Below are 8,522 nucleotides of genomic sequence, written 5' to 3'. Positions count from 1 at the left end.
AATATTCGTAACTTATTTTAATAAATTAGACTGGCTAAGTAACTTATGACAAGCTGACTAAACTGGATAACGGGTCGTTGGCACTAGACACCGTGGGGCCTCGGGCCATCATACCATGGGATACAGAACGTCAACCATGTATGCAGTCAGTATGGCTAAAAAGCCATGATATCACATAATCAGGCATTAAGCCATGAGTGCGGGCATAAAGCCATGAATACGGGCATAAAGCCATGAACACAAGCATAAAGCCTTTCGCAGTACTGCTAAAACAATACCCTATTGGCATGCCAATCTATCCAATCTGATACACGTGTCTAGACAATACATGAGCACATAGTACCATTAGGAGTTTATATGTTTCATCATTTCATTTTATTTTTCATTTATATTTTTATAGCATTCTAATTTTGTTTATAGTGGAAGCATAATTTCCAAATTCACATTTCTAGGTAATTTATACATTCATCGTAATATTCATACTAATTGCAATTCACATTCATTTGATCTCACGTACCATTCACATTCAAAACATCTTTCCTTTCTCTCTTGATGGGAACCTAAATCCCAAATGACACTTTTATCTTATTTATACATTCAACAATCTATTCATGTAAATTACATTTCATAATTCAAGTTGTATTGCTAATATATTATGAATTCCAATGATGTTAGGAGTATAAGTCTCAATTACCTATTCACAAGATTTTTGGTGTTCATTAAGTCATTCAAATTTACCAATTACAATATATATTTATACATTACTCATAATGACTTCTTTAATTTCTTTTATTATTTCTTATGTCTTTAAGGTTACTATTCACACATTACTATTCACTCAAATTGTGGACTTTTCATATATAATAGGTGTGCTAATTTCAATTGCACTAAGATCCCACATTTTGGGTTCTAAATTTGTTGGCATTGATTGCCAATTGCAATTTAAAGCCTTCTAAAAGTATTTCCAAATTTTTAGTTTTTATGTTTTATGTTTACTGTTTTATTGGTCTATGCTAAAGTGAGAATTTGGCTAATCTTTCTTCATAAAAGTTGTTCCTTTATGTATCTAGTTTTATTTTCTTTTTTGAATCACTCCATTTGGAGTTTTGTAGCTCAAGTTATGGCCTAAACACCATAACTGGCCAGATTGCAATATTTCCAGAATTTCTGGGTAGAATCAATTCTGTAGTTTTTGTACATTGATTTCAGGTCAGTTTTTGGAAATGTTATGGTCAAAATTTTGGTTTGTTTTCATAAAAGTTATAGGTCTATGTCTCAACTTTCTATTGATAAAAATTCAGGTCAATTAGACCTTTCTACACTGAGTTATGACCAAATGAATGAACACTGTTCATTTAGTCATTTTCCATGGACTGCATATTGGTCACCCAGATTAGGTCAATTTTTAGAGCCACTTAGGTTGGTTTTCTGGGTAGGGTTCCTTCATCAAAATTGTGGCATTATGTATCTAGTTTCACCTCCAATTGGCCTTGCACTAATTGGAGCTACACAAGTTCAGTTAAGGCTCTCCAAACACACTGGACTCCAAGAGTCCATACTGTAGCACACAAGGCAGCCTCCCCTTTCCAACATCCAGTGACTCAATTCACTTCATAGTAAGTTTAAAACTTACCAAATGGTCACTACTTGACCATTAAAATGTTCCCACATCATTATAGGAGCAAAACCTCACTTTGCTCAAAACCCTAAGTTCTCAATTTCTCAAATCTTGCATTATACACACAACTAAAGTTTTTATCTCACTTATATATATCAAGGGACATCCCGACATCATTTTAAGTCCATCAAAAACCATCATACTCATGGAAGTTCATGGCTATAAAAATTTAAAGAAACCCTAACATGTATAGTTTGCTTCAATTTTTTTTCATTTCATTATTTAATTTATTATTCTAACAAGAAATAAAGGTGTAAGAGAGAAAAATAAGGCACTAACCTCAATTGATCACTCTTCCAAGTTTCCAAATCTTCCTTTTCTTCTCTTCTTTTTGCTACCTAGAGGTGTTCTAAGGTGTGAGGATGAGTTTTAGTGAAGCAAGCTAGTGGTTTTATGGTGTGTTTGTATGAGAATTCTAATGAGAAGGAGGAGCAACAATGGAGGTGTGTGTAGAGAAAGAAGTGTCTCGGCTGAATGAGGAAGAAGAAAGCATAATTTGTTTCTTTAATTTGACTTTTTTTCCCATTTTAAATGAATTTAAGTGTGTTGTTAAATTGTAATTGGGTGGGGGCATTTTAATGACATCATGTGATATCATAATTCCTAATTTCTTTTATTTTCTTTTTCTTTTCTTTTTTACTCATTTTTAATTCAATTTATAACAATATTTATTCATATTTTAGATCATAATAATTATTTACTTAATTGGAAAAGTCGGTCAAAAATCATCTTTGAAGACGAAATGACCAAAATGCCCTCCGTTTGGCTTAAAAGACTAAAATTATCTGTACCGATTGAAAAATTTTTCTAAACCTTTTCTTGGCATTCTAATGCCATAGAAACCTCAGGAACCCTTCTCTGGAGTCCCAAAAATTATTTCATGAATTTTCTCCCGAGTTTAGGGCTTCTAGTTGCGAAGATCGCAACTTCCCACTTGGTTACCCGTCGCTAGGATACCGGCTCATTTAACTTGGTTGTATTTTGTTTCTAAAATTTTTTCTAAATTTTTCTTATTATTATTTGAGTTATTTATGACTCCTCACTCTAGTTTAAGTATTTTTCCAGACGTTTTAGTTGTCCGTACTGACACCGGTCACTGAAACAGTAGAATGTATGGAATTACTACAGTGAGGGTGTTACAATCATGAAGGAAGCACATGAGTCTCCTTTTGCTATGCACCCTGGTGGAACTAAAATGTACAGAGGGCTGAAAGAGCATTACTGGCGGATGGGTATGAAAAGGGATGTAGCTGATTTTATTTCCAAATGCCTAACTTGTCAGCAAGTGAAGGCAGAACATCAAGTTCCAGCAGGTTTGTTACATCCATTGCCAGTACCAGAGTGGAAATGGGAACGAATAACTATGGATTTTGTGATGGGAATTCCGAGGGCACAGAATAGTCATGATACAGTATGGGTTATAGTTGATAGACTAACCAAGTCTGCTCACTTTTTGCTAGTCCAGATGGACTATAGTTTGGAGAGATTAGCCAAATTGTACATAAATGAGATTGTGAAACTGCATGGATTGCCAGTATTGATTGTATCAGACAGAGATCCTAGGTTCACTTTTAGATTCTGGGGCAGTCTTCAGAGAGCCCTAGGAACTAGATTGAACTTTAGTACGGCATTCCACCCACAGACAGATGGCCAGTCTGAGAGGGTAATTCAGATATTGGAGGATATGCTATGGGCTTGTGTGATTGAGTTTGAAGGTAGTTGGGATATACACTTGCCTTGGATTGAGTTTGCTTATAACAACAGCTACCAATCAAGCATTGGGATGCCTCCATATGAAGCTTTATATGGCAGAAAGTGCAGAACTCCCCTATGTTGGGACGAAGTAGGTGAAAGAAAGATGATTGGCACAGAAATTTTTCAGTAGACAGAGGAAAAGATCAAATTAATCAGAGATCGACTCAAGGCTGCATCAGACTGTCAAAAGTCCTATATTGATTTGAAAAGAAGAGATATTGAATATGCAGTGGGTGATAAGGTATTCCTCAAAGTTTCTCCTTGGAAGAGGATTATGAGATTTGACAGAAAGGGGAAACTGAGTCCTCGTTTCATCGGACCATATTAGATTCTGGAAATAGTGGGTCCTTTGGCATATCGATTAGCATTACCTCCAGAGCTAGAAAGGATATACAGTGTCTTCCATGTGTCCATGTTAAGGAGGTACAGATCTGACCCATCTCACGTTCTATCAGTTGAAGAGATTAAGGCAAATCTAGACCTTTCATATGAGGAAGAACTCGTAGAGATTCTGGCATATGAGGTGAAGCAGCTGATGAATAAACAGATACACCTGGTTAAAGTGCTGTGGAACCATCATTCAGGCCAGGAAGCTACTTGGGAATGTGAAGAGGACATGAGGAGATAGCACCCACAGCTGTTCAGTGACTGATATCAGGTAAAATTTCGAGACGAAATTTATTTTAAGGGGGGGAGAATTATAACACCCCTATGTTCTGTAGTGCGTTCTACTGTTTCGGTGACCAGTGTCTGTTCGGATAGCTAGGATATCTAGAACTATACTTAGATGTTAGTGAGGAGACATAAAATAATGAAATACAAGAAAGGAAAATACAAGAAAAATAAAAGAAAAATAATAGCAATAAAATGTAACCAAGTTAAACGAGCCAGCACCGCAGCGATGGGTGACCACACGGGGAAGTTACGGCGCAGGCAATAGCCGACCCTAGAACTGCAGGAAACCCTTGGAATTTAGTTTCGAGACATAATTAAAGGCTTATTGAAGTATAAATGTCATTAGAAATATCAAAGAAAAATTAATTAATTAGTACAAAGAAAAACGAGAAATCAAGAAACCGACAAAAATCGGTGTTACAGAAAAATCTGGAATACAACCCGAGTAGGGGCATTATGGTCATTTGACACCTCGAGTTGCCTTTTGACCTAAATGTTCATTAAAAATAAAGAGTAATAAAGTTTGAAAATTCCATGAAAAAGATGAAATATTATGTGTTGTATAAATAAGGAAAATTATGGGTATAATGTGAATAAATAAAAGTTTAACATTAAATTAGATTTTTTAATCACTTAGTGCTCCATTAACATATGATAATTGACACATATCCAAGCTTTGGATAGCCACCTCCACTAAACAACCTTCTTCCTCATCCTTTCTACTTCATTGCCGAGCCAAACTCTCCTAAGCTCTCATCCATGGCCGTCCACCATGCAAGGGCAAATCCACCATCATCAATGTAACATCCCCATTGTACGTGTTCTATATGTTCTGTTGCTCCAGTGGCCAAATAACAGTCCAGGCAAGTCAAGATGTCTGGAACTACACTTCGGTGATAGTGAACAGACATATAATGATGAAATAAATAAAAAGAAAATATAAGAAAAATCAAAGAAAAGTGAAAGAGAGAAAATGAAGCTAAGTTAAACGAGTCAAGACCGCAAATGATGGGTGATCGTGACAGGAAGGTCATTGCAGACCCAGGACATGAAAACCCTCGGAATTTAATTTTGAGACATAAATAAAGGTTTATTGAAATGTAATTAACACTAGAAATATCAAAGAAAAATTAATAAATTAGTACAAAGAAAAACGAAAAATCAAGAAACAGACAAAAATCGGTGTTACCGAAAAATTAGGAATATAACCCAAAGTTGGGCATTTTGGTCATTTGACACCTAGAGTTGCCTTTTGACCTCAATGTCCGTTAAAAATAAATGATATTGCACTTAGGAAATGTTATGAAAAATTAAAATGGGATACAATATGTAAATAGTAAAAGAATTTAGCTAAATGTGCAAATAGTGGAACTTTAACTAATTAACCATTAAACTATTACCTAGTACTCCACTAACTCCTATTTTGGGACAGCTATACAAGTCATTTGTGGACAGAAGCCATCATCTTCAACCTTGAGAAATAACCAGCCGAGAGAACTCCATTGAAGTCCACCATGGCCAAATGAGTTCCATCACCATGCACCATTGATTTAGCCATTATTTCCACTTGGTTCCTTTATTAAACCTTGCATAGTTACCTTGGTGAAGATATTGGCAATAAGAAAAACAAGATTTTGTGAAGTTTTGATGAGCTTCAAAAGTGGTAAGTGTCCAAAACCTCTCCCTTGCTTTAGTAAACCTTGTGTTTCGGTTGAGGTGAGTATTTTGGTGAAGAGAAATAAAGAAAATCTTGAGAAATGAAATGGTCCACTTTTGGCAGCCATGATTGTGTTGTATTTGAGTTTTTCTTACCTCTAATGGATGGAAATTATGGTTGATTAACTCAAATGGAGGATGTAGTAAGTTAAAATCTAAGTATGTGCATGTAGTGCTTGAATTAAGGGTGTGAAATGGAACCTTAATGCTTTGGGCAAACTGCCATGTTTGGTAGCCTATTAAATCATGAACTTGTGTTTGAATATGTAGTTTATTAATGAAATATGCTAGTATTAAATTGTGGGCAGCATGTGTAAGTGATATTGAAGTATGATTATGTTGATGTGTATGTGTAATATTGACATTGAGATATGTTGAATTTTGGTGGAAGTGAATGTTGAACTTAATAGTGAATTGTGTGCATTGAGCACTTGAATGTTCTACCCAAAATTGTTGCTGGAATTGGGTACAATATATATATATATATATATATGGAATTGTCATTGATTGTATATTGAAGTAATGAGGAGGAGAAGGAATATCAAATTGGAAGTGTATGTGCTTTGTGCAGGTTATGTATTGAAGGCAGTACCTAAATTAGGTCATAAGTGCCAAACTATGAACCCAATTGGTATGAGGATAATGGGGGGTGAAACTAGACACTAAATAGGCCAAATTTCATGTAGAAATGTTGCCAAAATTCAGCCTAGAAACTGACCTTAAAAATGACCAAATCCGAAATAGCAACCTTGCAACTCAGATTTTTGACCATATGAATAGTAATCATTAGGATGACCATAACTCACTCAAAACTGGTCCAATTGACCTGAAATTTTTACCATGGTTAGCTTAGAGATAGAGCTACAATTCTTATGAAGGCACCAAAGCCCATAAATGACCAGAATCAAGTCAAATAGCTTGCACAAGTTCGGGTACCAAAACTGCCAGGACTAAAAGTGACCTAAAATTTACCAAATTTTGCACTAAAGGTGCAATCTATCCAGCTTTAGTAAATTGAACATATCTTGGTCTATACAACTCAGAATGACCTGAAATTTTTCCCCCTGTGTAATAAGACATAGAGCTACAATTTTGCTTCTTTGACCAGAAGCTAAATGTAACGCCCCTATTTGCATAGCTTGGTATATTTCACTATTCCGGTGACCGGTGTCGGTCCGAACAATTAAGGGGATTAAAACCATACTTAAGACAACTAGATAAGCCCTAAATACAAATAATTAGTAATTGCCAATTAGTTAAGTATAAATAAGAAAAACAGAACATAAGAAGTTAAACGAGCCGAGAGTCACAGCGATGGATGACCTTCTCGAGAAGGACTGCGAAGTCGATTTAAACTCAAATTTCGAATCGTAAAATGTGACGCCGCGGTCCTTAGGATCATTACGAACACAGTGGAAAAGAGAAAATCATGAAAAAGAATTGTTAAGTCAGTCAAATAATTAGGTCAGGGACCCAGAAGAAATATTGAATTATTTGCAAACTGGGTCGAACCGGCGAGGGGCAATTTAGTCAATTGACCCCGAGAGCTGACTCCTGACCTAACTGTCAAATAAAATTGGAGAAAAGAAAAATTAGGAATTGGGAATTAAATTAAAGAATTAATGAAAAAATAAATAAATAAATAAAAAAGAAAATGAAAAAGTGAAAAGAGATGACATCATGCATGACATCATGCATGATGCCATAATATTATAATTAAAAATTTATTTAATTTAATTTGTGGTCTTCCTAATACACATAAAAGAAAAGAAAAAAAAATAAAATTCATTCTTCTTCTTCAAAGTTAAAAAACGTCCAACTCTCCCTACGTCTCTCTTTCTCCATTGTTCCACCATTAACATGCTTTTAAAGCTTGAGAAACTTAGTTTTGCCCCATAAGTTTAACCCTAAACCTTAAGAAAACTTGCTATTTCAACTAGAAAAGAAGCTTGAAGAAGAAAGAAAAAAGAAAGGAAGAGATTTGAAGGGAGAGAAAATTCTGCATAAGGTCAGTAATTTAAACTTCATTTTTTTTTTGTTTAATTATTGTGTTTATAGTTGCATTAACTTAGAAATATGATTAAAATGAAATGAAAGCAAGTATTGGAGGCCTAGATAGAGATTTTAGTCAGCTAGGGTTTTCCATGGTAATGCATGAATTTGATGGAATTAAAAGTGTATGGAAGCTTAATTGAGTTGAGGAATGATGTACGTAGGCTTTGATTTAGTTAAATGTAACAATTAGTGTAGTTAGGGTTTTGGCACCTAGGGTTTGGAAGACAAAAATGTGAGAATTGGTCAAATGGTGTAATTGACCTTGTTTGAGATGAAAAATGGTCATTTGTGACCAATTGAGATGTGTTGGAAGTGAGTTTGAATTCGGATTGAAAATGGTCATGCTGCAGGCAGCAGGACCAAGGTCCCTTTGAGGGACCAAAACTGAAAATTTACAAGTCCAATTGGTATGAGACCAATTGGGAATGAAAATAGACACAAAATGACACAATTTTCATTTAGGAATAATGCCCAAAAAGTGACCAAAACCTAGTAAACAAATTGACTAAATCCGGATTTTTGCAGTCTGACCTATACAAAAATGACCAAATGATATTTGTTCATTTGGCCATAACTTGGGCTAGGTAGGTCTAAATGACCTGAACTTTTACTAGTAGAAAGCTGAGATATAGACCAACAACTT

Source organism: Hevea brasiliensis, chromosome 4 (assembly GCF_030052815.1).
Source record: "Hevea brasiliensis isolate MT/VB/25A 57/8 chromosome 4, ASM3005281v1, whole genome shotgun sequence".
Lineage (NCBI taxonomy): Eukaryota > Viridiplantae > Streptophyta > Magnoliopsida > Malpighiales > Euphorbiaceae > Hevea > Hevea brasiliensis.
Note: the sequence above shows the minus strand (reverse complement) of the source record.